This window comes from Pygocentrus nattereri, chromosome 6, assembly GCF_015220715.1.
Source record: "Pygocentrus nattereri isolate fPygNat1 chromosome 6, fPygNat1.pri, whole genome shotgun sequence".
NCBI classification, from domain to species: domain Eukaryota; kingdom Metazoa; phylum Chordata; class Actinopteri; order Characiformes; family Serrasalmidae; genus Pygocentrus; species Pygocentrus nattereri.
The window spans coordinates 26,143,911-26,153,840 of NC_051216.1; positions in this window are offsets into that span (position 1 = coordinate 26,143,911).

Genomic DNA, 9,930 nt, shown 5'->3' on the forward strand with positions numbered 1-9,930 from the left:
ACAAAGGACACAGCCATCTCTGTAACTCTACTGTGATCTAATTAAAGTATAAGAACCTGCCAGGTGGAAGAGTGAGATAGTATATCCCTCAATCCCTCTGACCTGAAAATGGCCCCAAAACACTGAGCTCAAAAGCTTTAAACTCACCACCCACACTCGGAACCTGTCAGTCAGCACCTTCGCCCTCTCGCCAAAACACTAATTGTGTCCATCATCATCCGCCGTGATCAAGATACTGCCGCCAGTTTTTCCTGAAGCAGCAGGAACGGGCAGGGCTGGGGCAAATGGCTGCCATTGTTCTCGTTCTCTCCTGTGTTGTGCTTCCATTGTCATTTTCGGGAGGGCGATCACAGTAATAGCCTTGTAATTGGTTTTAAGTGGATTAGGACCTAGGCATGGCACCGAGGTGCTGGCGTGCACATAGCTACGCAGCCAGAACTGAGCACAGACTATACAGACACAGAGTCAGCCTTCATTATAAAATCTGAAAGACTGTGTGTTAGACTGAGTAGTTACTTTGCAATCACCCACAGTGAAAATAAGGAACTGCGTGACTGGAGTTCAAAAAACAAATTAGGCATCACTGGTGAACCATATTTGTCCGTAATATAGCGTTAAAGGCTGACTTATGATGGAAATTGTACTTTAGAAAAGTTTTAGTAGAAAACAAAAAGCAGAGAGCAGTCTGGATGAGAATGAAACTCTACAGGAACAGGCCCAAGGTTCTACATGAGAGCTTAATTTGAGAATAGTACTGCAACTCACTGTGATCCTGGCCCCATGCTCATGCACAGGGCTTTAAAATCAGGGTGATATGTCAGTTACCAAACAGTCATTGTAATTTGGGACCATAAAAGAAAAAGACAATAGTCTAGTTGCATTTTGCAGAGAAAATCTTTTTTTCCACTAGTACTCAAATGATTTTTTGTGTACTTAGTAATTAAACACTGCATAGTTATTTTCCTATAATTGCATACTGGCACACATTCAGTTCTCTTTTCCTCTACCTAGAAAGCCTGAAAATTTACATTTTTAATACATTTTCATTTAGCACGCTGGAAAATAAAATAAGTATGTAAGGTAACAAATAGTTTTATGCTTAAGGGAATTAGTTGGTCAGAATGGCTCAAATTAAATTGCTTTCAGTCCTTTCAAGTCTCTTCCTTTTTTTTTCAAGAATGAACAAAATCAAAATATTGCATTAGGCTGTAGCTCAAATGCCATACTGTGTGCATAATTCTTTTGGCCAACAAATCTGCAGATATTATTGTGAGGAGTGGCTCATAAAGTAGTATTTTCCAAATGTCTTTTCATCTGTCAGGCAAACCGTTTTTTGGGTGGCAAAAGCAACGTAACATGGGCAAAGTAACTGGAGCTACAACCCACACTTAATAGTTATGAATATAGAGCCTTTTTAATAATATATTAATAAAGAGTATCCGGGCTGTACTTGGGAAGAGAAGGCCCTTCAATTAAAAAGCCCTTTTTAAAAGGGCTCTACTTACCACAGTAAATTTAACTTGGGATTCCTTTGAATAGAGCAGGTGTTAGGGATTACAGAGCAAACCCTGTCTGAGAAAGGAGTTGGGGGTGTTCAAGGGACGCATAGTGGAAAAGGCAGGCAGTTGTTGTGGGACATCTGAACTTGAACTTCATGCCATTCCAATAGTAAGGCATATTTTTTTCTTCTTTTCTTCTCTACAGTGTTCTTGCCCTTACATATGACCTTGTGAGGAAAGAAAATGGGCCTCTCCCGGGAGAACAACCTTTTCATACCCGAGATGTAATAACCTATTGACTAATTATCAAAATCTATTTTAACCGAATCAGGAATCCACTGTCGTACTATGATGTATTGCTTTGTATAGCACTATGATGTAGAGGGGTCTAGCCTCAAGAATGGTACTGTGATTATCTGCTTGCCCCAAAGTCCAATATTCATTATGGAGCAAAGTTAGTTATGACCTATATTGGTTAATGGCTGACATTAACCTGCATTATTGTGCATTTTTAAAATTGGTAGACAAACACTAGTGGTTTACTTGTGGATATACAGCATATACCTACAAATCATTACTTCAAATGACAATTCCATTCTCTTTGAAGTACTTAAGTCTTATCCATACCAGGAGAAAGTCTCTTTTATCTATTCCAATGTTCCTAGTTTTATGTATTGAGCCCACCTGCCACACTTCCCTCTGAGCTCCCTCCACCACCTGCCTTCCATACTGAGGGGACAAGGGTGCAACGTGAGGATGCTAAGCTGGCTGTAACTTTTATTGTTTCCGTTAAAAGCCCATCAGCCTGTGAAACAAAAGCTTCTCACCGAGTCCAAGCATCCAACTGCTTACTGCCACAGAGGACAACGGGTCAAAGGTTAGACTTATGTTAACCACCACCATAGACACACACTATGTGGAACATGGCCAAACATAAACCCAGACGCACAGATGCATGTGTAAACATGGACAAACAAGTGCATAAGAATGGGTTTGATGTGTTTCTTAGTGTAAGGATCACACACACTATCAACTGTCTACATATCAGGGACTTACAGGACCTTCATCTACCTTAGGTATGCAGAAAACCAGCTGATAATAAAGCAGGCCCTCTTGCTTGACAAAGGGCTCTGAGACAGAAAGTGTGCAGCAATGCTGAATCTCATTGAGGTGGGAGAAAATGTACTTGCAAAGCTTTCTATAGTCACTTCACATGGCAGCATAGCCTGCTGCAGAGGGTGTCCAGGCACAAACAGTATTAGAGCTTTCAGCAGACCTGTTACTGTGGACAAGTGTGAGACCTTTCAACAAGCCTGTTAGAATGGATTAGAGCTGTTCTGATACTGTTTCAGGATAGAATGGACAATTTATCCAAGTAATCAGTCAGAGCAGTATTTAACAGTTTGGCTTTTTTGAAAGGCTGCTGTGAAGTTTGCATGAAAGCAGTGTGGGGCTTTGGCTTGGACTGCCCAGGTCCAGGTGAGGGCCATAGAAGAACGCACCGACTGCTCTCCAAACCTGCATTCAGACACGCACCCAACACATATCTACAGGCCACTATACATAGCCTGGCAAAATAATGGCATGGCATTAGCACAGTCCGAGTCATGCACATTAGCTTTAACTTAACGGACACAGTCCTAAGCCAGCAGTCATAGTAACATTTTATGTGACAAGCATTATAAAGGTGATTTATCATACACATGTGTGTTGGCAGAATATTTCCCAGAATATTTAACTGTTGGAAGGAAGGGTGGGGGTTGTGGGTGCTCTGGATTAGCTCTGCATTTTAAAGCAACTTGAATGATGGCTGTTCATTGTCCATCTATCGAGCGTTAAACAAACTTCCTGTGAAAATAACGAGCGTAACGAATGGGGCTGCAGAATGTGAGTGTAGAGGCTTAGTCAAGGACATCGGAGGCACGCTGGATCACAGAGAAGAGAAAAGCGTGCCTCGGTCAATGTGTTGTTTTTACTGGCCTTTATTATTTATGGCGTAAGGATTTATTCCATCGTCACTGTACTGTTGACAATTTCTGTTGGTCAGATGCTAACCTTGCTGTTGAAGAAATAACACAGTAAATAGTTCCTCACAGCCTCACAATACATTATAAGCCTAGTGTACACCCAAGAGCCAGCTAATCAGTCATGATTACTATATACAAGATCATAACATAACAATAACACAGCAGACTATATATCATGGGGTTCTTAGCTACGTTTGTACTATATTTCAAAGACACATTTATGATACATTTAGTTAAACTCAGTTCCTGTGCTACAAAGCTGTTGTTTATCAGGAGCTTGTTGTTTAGCAGTAGCCAGTGTGTCTTATGGAAAGTGCTTAGGTTTTTCCTAAGGCACGAATATAAGAGACTTCATAATCCTCAGGTTGTTTAGCCTGAGGGAGTCATATCTTAGGCCCAGGACCAAATAAATGAACCAAGACATTTCACTTTGTGATCCTTTCTTGAGGTCTTCAGTGTTGTTTGTCATGTTAAGGCCTTTAGTAATTGTGTGTGTAGTATACACACACACACACACACACACACACACACACATATATACATATATACATACATACATATATATATATATATATACACCATCAAGACAATTCCTGTTAGGAAGCAAAACCAGCAGGTTTTATTCCTAACAGCTCTGCAAACACAGTAACGTTGTGACAACATACTGTCTTGGTGCCGACAACATTGTCTGCTTGGTGCTCTCTACATTGTCGCAACGTTGAAATGTAACTCCTCAGAACGTTATGACAACGTTGTCTGACAACTTTCTAGGATGTTATGACGACGTTGCCGTGACAGCAAAGTAATCGGTACTACGTTGACTGTACGTTGTCACAACCTCCTAGCATCCTTAATAAGTTCTATTTTAATCATTATTATTATTATTAATATTATTATTATTATTGTTTGATAACCGGTTCTAATAATCTTCAGCATGGCTTGAGTTTCAGAAGCCTTTTTGTTTTTTTCTGCGAATAAACATTCATGTCTTATCGTAGTGGTAGCTTTTATTTTGAAAGTTTCCATGTTTAATTACCTTATTATCAGTATGGCAACGTTAAGGTTCAGCGTGACTCTTACAGCCCAGCAATAAGACAAAAACCACTGTCGGGGCAGAGCGCGCACTGACGTCATCAACAGGCTGGAGGTGCACGTCTGCAGCAGGCAGACCCAGATCTTCTCAAATAATCCCAAAACATCCCAGCAAAACTACTTACAGCTAAACGGCCGGCCAAATTACTCGCATTTTAGCTAGCTTAACACTGAAGATAGCTGTCTTCACTTTCCTGCCAAGTGCCGACTGCGAGGTAGACTTACTCTAATTGTTTACGGCCAAAATAAAAGCTTACAGCTATTTGCCAACATCCAGAAAAGACGCTTAGTTGAACCCACCTTTATATCTGGTCTGTATTTCGGTCTCACCCAGCACTGTCTGTCTGTCTGTCTGTCTCTGCCAAATCTGTCGTTTTGTGACGCCAGTTTAAACTCCTGTTTAACCCTCCTGTTATGTTCATTTGTCAGGAACAGCCATGGTGTTCCCGGGTCAATTTGACCCGGTACATGTTTAATTACCCAAAAGATGTCTGAAACCAAAAAAATCCTAACAAGCAGTGTGAATATTTAATTACTAACTCCATTACTAATTATTCTACCAATATTTAGTGCAATGGTGTTCTTTACCTGTAACAGGTAATGGTTCAATTAGGATAATTCACTCGTTTTTCATTTTAAAAAATGCATGTTCAAACTTTTTTAATGTTTCACTACTTTATTACTTTTGAAATGCCAACATAAAAAACACAATAGTTTTACATGCATGCACTATGAACCAGAAATGTACTACTATCTACACAGCACACGAGTGACATGTCATCACACTGTGCTTTGTGCAAATGAATTTTGCACATTTCACACAGGTCATGTTTGTCTTGACATCGTCAGATGGCCTGCAGACCTGGCACCAGCCTTTCATCCACTGTGATATTAGGGCTTGGGTTGTAGAGTAGTGGACGTTGCTCTACCCACTTGTCCCACACTGTCCTAATAGCTGCCAGCTTGTCTCTCTGGTCTATCAGCCCTTGTCTCTCGATTATCAAATCGAATTACTCTGGAGAAAATATGAAAAGTCTCCATAGACATTGTGGCTCGAAATATAGCCCTGCCTGTCTCTGCATCCCACAGACCGGCTGTCAATTCATCTTTCAACTTATAGACCCCCTCCTTCCACTTCTCCCCCAAAACACGCCTCCCTTCTAGATTTGCCATTTCCAGAATGATTTTTTTGTATTGAATCTGGCATGACCAGCTCAAAGGCTGACTTGATGTCAGTCACACAACTCAGTGCCATCCTAGTGGGCCCTGGCACTGTCTTTATTATGTTTTCTGCAGACAGTTTTGCCTGACGCACATTTGGGGATGAAGACCACTGTATTTCACCATTTTTTTGACACGTATGTCTTGCTTGGAGGAATAGGAATAACAATTCCCTCATCTGGTTCAAAATCAGAATCATCAGAATCAGAATTTAGCTCAAGATAGTCATCGTCTTCAGACACATCCTCCTCTGTTTCACTGTCATGATCAATGATGACTTCCGGAGCCTCCTGGACTGTCATCCTTTTGCTTCAGCTGCTCATTTTGTAAAGGTCTGGTCTGCTTGACAGAGTGTAATGTTGGGTGTACTCCCATGCAGAGGATTTTATATTTTGCCCCTCCCCTGTTTAGTGTCCACTGAATGTGGGTGTAGTTTACCCACGAGAACATAAATGGTTTCTATAAGGTAAAAGTCATAACATCTGCACCTCTGTGTTTGTGTGTGTGTGTGTGTGATTGGGGTGAAATATGTCTCACAGTTGCAAAGAAAGAAATACTCTGACATTTTTGACACCCTATTACCTCCAGTTTGACTGCTGGGTCATATTGACCCGAACAGTATCTATGTGATATAAACATGCAGGGGGTGGTTACAAATATGTGAGATGAACCATTTTCATATTATATGTTGATTACACAATTTAAGGCAAGCAGAAGAAGTTTGATGCTGAAAAAATACTTTTAACTATTTTTCCTAGATCTTCAAACCTTGAAACGGGTCAATTTGACCCGTAACATAATAGGAGGGTTAAATTCCTGTTTCACACCTTCGTCGCTCTCCTCCTCAAATGACAGGTTATTTTTTTAACGAGGCTGGAAAAATGAATAATTCTGTAAAGTATATGTAATTTTTAAACATCAGTTTAAAAAACGGCGGAAATGTACACTATGGATAAATATCATAGGACCCGCTCGTGGGTCTCGAATAAAACACTGAGCGACTGTGGCTTCACAAAGCGGCAGACTCGGCACAGACAGACAGAGACTGCTCGGTGGGAATAAAACACAGACGGTGGGTTACATTAAATGTGTTTTCTTTGTCTTGGCAAAGAGCTATAACTAGCAGCCTCTGTTTTGGCCATAAATGTGTGCGCGATCACCAAATGTGTTTTTGTGCTATTCTGTGAAGATTAATATCTGCATCTGCGTTTCATAGTGCTGTTATGGTATCATGTTATTTTTAATTAAAATGTGTTGTTACCTCAGCTTTGATGGTTACTGTATAAGTGCACTGTTTAACTGACATGATCACCAGTCATTTCCATTTCGTTTAGATTTCTCCTATGAAGGTTTAGCATGGCATACTGCTCAATGTACAGTTGGAGATGCAGACACTGTGCTTCAACCACATTCTGGTGGATGTAAAGACACCTGTTTGCCTGTATTAGAATCCAACCGCCCCTCCACCCCTCCACCCCCTTCATGTAACAAACTCTTATCCCACATCTGTGTGCCATTCTCCCCCAATTCTAGACAGCCCTTTCAAGAGCAGGTCTTTCCAGGCATGTGGTTTCATAAGGTCAGAAGGCAATCAGAGACCCAAGTGAAAGACCTCAGCAGCCTCACCCCAGAGTACATAATCCACCCAGCAAGTCTGCTGTCCTCATACTCTCTCATTACTGGTTTTGGGAGAAGTGAAGGGTCTGGTTCTGTGTTTAGTTCAAATGCAGGGTCGGTCACAGGATCTGCGGGATCTCTCCAGGCCGGACTTCTCTCATTAGAGGGGGAAGCAGCTCAATGGGGTTTCTCTGTGCTCAGCAGGTTCTGATCCACAGGAGACACATGCCTGACCCAAAGCAGAGCACTTTCCCTCCGTTCTTATCGCTTTATCAGAACCACTCGCCTTAAGGGCCTCACTATCTCAAACATCTCTCTTCCTCTCCTAGAAACTTTTCATTTTTGAAGTGTGTTTGAGAATGTAACTGAGTAACACATCAGTACAGATGTGTTTGTATTTATGACAGATGCTTTGAATGGGTGTGCATTTGGTGGAAGACCCAACCTCAACCTCTGTTCTCCATATCCTGCTTGTTCTCTCCCTCACTGCTTCCCTGTGGAGAGAAAAGCCAAAACAACCAGTGCAGAGAGAGAAATGAAAGCATGGAAGGAGTTGTTACATAGATGGGGAATGTGGGTGGGGAAAGTTTCCTAAGGACCAAGTTTGGATTATTAGTCGCATAAAAATAGCATGGACATTTGAAGCAAGAACAGTGGACATCCAATAAAGAAGAATGACAACTAACAAGTAGAAATAATATCATACCCATCTGCAGAAAACATTGCACTAATATGATGAAATCAAATGTGAAGTAATGCATTAGTAAATAGAAGCAGAAGGTAGATCAGTTACAATTTTGGCTGTATGCAATAACTTGACATCTGCTAATGTATTACTGCTACGATATTTCTTTATTAAAATAAAATCTTGTTACTCATTGTGAAACAGGCACAAGCTGTCTGCATGCTGATGGAGATTTACTCACACTTCAGAGTTTAACGAAATTGCTGTTTATTTAATATAGCAACACATGAAGAGCCTCAGCTTATGTGGACTGCTTAAGGAATCCCTAGCATAGAAAAATATAAACACAAGAGGGCAACAGCTTACCAGAAATGTCTGTCAGCCAGCATTATATGGGCATATTTCAATCCAGTCTTCCAGGGCATCAGAAGACATACTACCAATTAAACAACTGTTTTATTTTTAAACTCACTGTCTTATTATCCCAGAATTGCAGCACCTGAGGCTGCTCAGGACGACAGCTGTTCAACTGGCTCCAGCAAAGATCAGTTGCGGCACAAAGGTTTATGGGATATCAGTAAACGGGGTGTCACTTAATTAAGCAATGTGGTAAGCAGCGTCTTTTTAATTCTTAGAATGACTTGTAAAATACCAACATTCATTGCAACCAGAAAACAGAAATATTTCGCTCTCAGAGATTAAAGAGCAAATACTCTGAGCATTTCAAAGTCATTCAGAGTGATTTGTTGTGAAATGCTCCATTCTAGAGAAACATACTGGGTCTAAGATTTCTTCATGGTGGTCATAGCAACCAGGAGTGCAAACATATTTATTTAATACTCAGAATGACCAGTGAACCTACATGAGTTTTAATATGCCAGGCTGATAACTTTTACCAGGTTAACCACTATTTTTTTTTCTTTGGAACTGCATGTGTTTTTGTGAGGTAGCTTTTAGGGACATTATTGGACGGCTGGTTCCTATCACCACTACTGTGAAGAATACTATGGAACTTTCTCTAGAATGGAGCATTTCACATCAAACCACTCTGACTTTGTTTATATTAAGTAAACCATTTAGTAATGCAGAAATATTGAAAAATCAGTGGAGTTCACCTATAATGACCACATTCATCAGCTGTCTGAACAAAACAAATCCTTTTGCATATTTAAAATTTCACACTTTTTTAAAATGGTGCTTCACCTTAGATGTTATCTTGCCCCTCACAGTACTGTACATATAATAGTGCCATAGTACTTTATCCAGTATGCAATGTTTCAATGTTGAACTTACACATGGGACCAGTCAATTGGCAATGCTGCCAAATCCATATTCAGGGTATATCAGACCAATAAACGTGAATAATTATTGGAAATAATGTCCAGATAGATGGAGATATGCCAAATTATGAAATCATGCTCTCTTCAACGAAACATCCAGTCATTACTAGAGCGCCGTTTGGAAAACAGGTGTTTCTAATACATAGGGATGTCTCCACGGTCTTCTACCCCCTTCATTTTCTGATGACGATTCAGATCTGATATTTCATGGCTGAAACTGAGCACATGATGGGAGGTGATTTGAGAGAGCAAGAGAAAGAAAGAGAGTGAAGGAAGAGGGAAAAAAAATCCGCTCACTTCTGAAGACATCCATGTAATGGATGCTGATTGTGCTTCTAAATCACTGGAGCCTGTGCCTGGATAATGAGGAGCATGGCCGAGGCAAGCAGAGTGATCATAAATACATAGCATTACTGTATTAAAACCAGACATATTAAAATGAGAAATGT